At 34.7% G+C, this 2,444-nt stretch overlaps 1 long non-coding RNA gene across 5 annotated transcripts in view; it reads right to left on the bottom strand.

The window, feature by feature from the left end:
• Positions 1-1,340, bottom strand: part of LOC132603005 (uncharacterized) — a 41,949-nt gene extending 40,609 nt beyond the window's left edge. For 2 of the 5 annotated variants that reach the window (XR_009567943.1, XR_009567946.1), the window contains exons 1-2: positions 872-1,332; positions 88-635 (exon numbers count right to left, since the gene is read on the bottom strand). This is a non-coding gene — a long non-coding RNA (uncharacterized LOC132603005). Of the gene's footprint in view, positions 1-87; positions 636-871 lie in introns of all 5 variants that reach the window. The other 3 variants (XR_009567945.1, XR_009567942.1, XR_009567944.1) reach the window with 3 other exon arrangements.
• Between the last annotated feature and the right edge of the window lie 1,104 nt (positions 1,341-2,444).

Raw genomic sequence — 2,444 nt, 5'->3', positions numbered from 1 at the left:
CTTTCCATCCACACACAAAAAAAAAAAAAAAAATCAGAGACACAAACACACAGTAAAGACAGATAATATCAAGTGTATATAACTTACAACTCTATTGGGTTTTTCAGTTTCTGCTTTTGAAAAGGCTGTTGGTTTTTTCATATGCCTCATTTCTTCCTTTTCAGCCAACGGTTTCCGGGAAATTTTCAAAACTATACAGTCAACAACAACAACATACCCAGTGAAATCCCACAAAGTTGGGTCTGGGTACGCAGACCTTACCCCTACCAAGGTAGGTAGAGAGACGGTTTCCGGTGGACAACAAAATACAGCCCAACATAAAGTATTACACCACGTAGCCATATTTTCAGTTTATACAACATTAAACCTGGGGAAAGCATTATACTAATGTATCAAACTTGTATAAAAGTGTGTCATAGTGTATCAAAGGTTTTTATACACAAAATATGGGCTACGTGGCCAAAATATTTTCACCCAGTAGACATAGAGCCTAATTTTCCCCAAACAAGGATCATTTTGAGTCTAACTTTGGGCTTTTTCTTGTAATAGTTACCATACAGCAAGAGATTGAAGACACCACCATGGCTGCAAACACCGGGTTGCCCCACCAAGATACGGGTCGGGTCATCTCCCAGCTGCATTTCCCAAAAAGGGGAAATTTTCAAAACTACCACGTAGCCATATTTTTAGTATACAACACTATACATAATGTATCAAACTTGTATAAAAGTGTATTATACACAAATATGAGCTAAACCAGGCAATGTTGGGCTACCTGGCGTAAATATTTTTTCCCAGTGACATAGAGTGTAATTTTCCCTTTTTAAGAAAAATAATCAAACAATGAGGCTCAGATCTGTAATATACTTACCATACAGCAAAGAGAGACTCAAATCACCGCCATGGCTGCAAACACCGGTTTCCGGGTCGCCCCGCCAAGATACGGGTCGGGTCATCTCAATACCCTAATCAATTTTGCTCAGAGAAACAAAGAAAAAAAAAATTCATCATCATAGCCTCATAAATTTTCTCTAAAATTATTATTATTATTACTATTACTAAATGATTCTCACTTTGGGAGTGAGAATTTAACAAGCAAATACTTAAGGGGTCGTTTGGTACTGTTTAATTGCAAAAAGGGCTATTTTTTTTTATTTTTTTTACACAGCAAAAAAAGTTGAAATCATAGGTATTGGAAAGAGGAGCAACAGCCCTTTGAACATTTAAACTCCACTCTTTGCAAACCTCATTTGTTTTCTCTGAGCTTTTAGTTTTTTGCTGTGTGTATGGAAGAGAATCATTTTTAAAGCCTCAGGGTGTGTTTAGTATGAAGGAAAATGTTTTTTCATGTAAATGGTTTTGAGAATAATTAAGTGTTTTTTTTTTTTTTTTATATTCGGTGCGTAAGCAAAAAATATTATTCAAAAATTATTTGTATATAATTAAGACAAATTGTATGATGGTGGGGTTGGGATTTAGAGATGGTGGGGTGGGTAGCCTGGATGGGGGCATCCCTTAGTGGGGGTGGGGATGGGTGAATTGGGGTGGGGTGAGTCCGGAACCAAAATGCCCTCAAAAAAATATTTTGAACCAAAATATCCCAACAGAAAAAAAAGTTACCAAAGTACCTTTAGCGCAGTATTTTACTGCGCTATAGCACTTGACGGAGACGGAGCCGTTAAGTGCTATAACGCAGTAAAATAATGCGCTATCCAAAAGTTTCTCTCACCTATAACGCATTATTTTACTGCGTTATAGGAGTTTGTCTCTCTCCTATAGCGCAGTAAAATACTGCGCTATATTACTCCACTATAACCCGATCGGGTTCCACCACTGGTCCCCTCCAGTGGCAAAAAAAAATTCAAAACGCCATTGGAGGCGAGTCAAGGTGGTCCCTACGTCTTAAAAATGTCATTTTCTATTAAATTTCATCCGTAAAGTTTAGATTCTCGGTATATTCAAGTCAAGGAGCAAGATTCTAAGTTCGAATTTTGAGAAAAAACGGCGTACAACTCGATTAAAATAACTCTACAAAAAATCTTCGATTAAGGTTTTCTACTATGAACTTTTGTTATTATTTTGTTATATACATTATATTGCATGCATGTTTAACATTTAATCGTCGGTAATTTCCAAAAAAAAAAATCAAATTTCGTTTTTTTTTTTTTTTGGTTTGATCGGGCTGGGCAGTGGCTTAGGCCATTGTTCCTTTTTTTTTCTTTTTTTTTTAATTCATTATTTGTTAAATGTTTATGAATTGTTAATTTGTTATATGTTTATGAGTTGTTAATTTGGTTAATTATTTATGAATTGTTAATGAATTATTATTTTGTTAATTGAGTATTTGTTAAATATTCTTTATGAATTGAAAGAAGTTGATTGGTAATGAATTATTATATTGTTAACATTTTGTTTGGATGATTGTTATGTATTGTTTTTGACAT

This window comes from Lycium barbarum, chromosome 7 (genome assembly GCF_019175385.1).
Source record: "Lycium barbarum isolate Lr01 chromosome 7, ASM1917538v2, whole genome shotgun sequence".
NCBI lineage: Eukaryota > Viridiplantae > Streptophyta > Magnoliopsida > Solanales > Solanaceae > Lycium > Lycium barbarum.
Note: the sequence above shows the minus strand (reverse complement) of the source record. Positions and strands in the feature narration are given on the sequence as shown.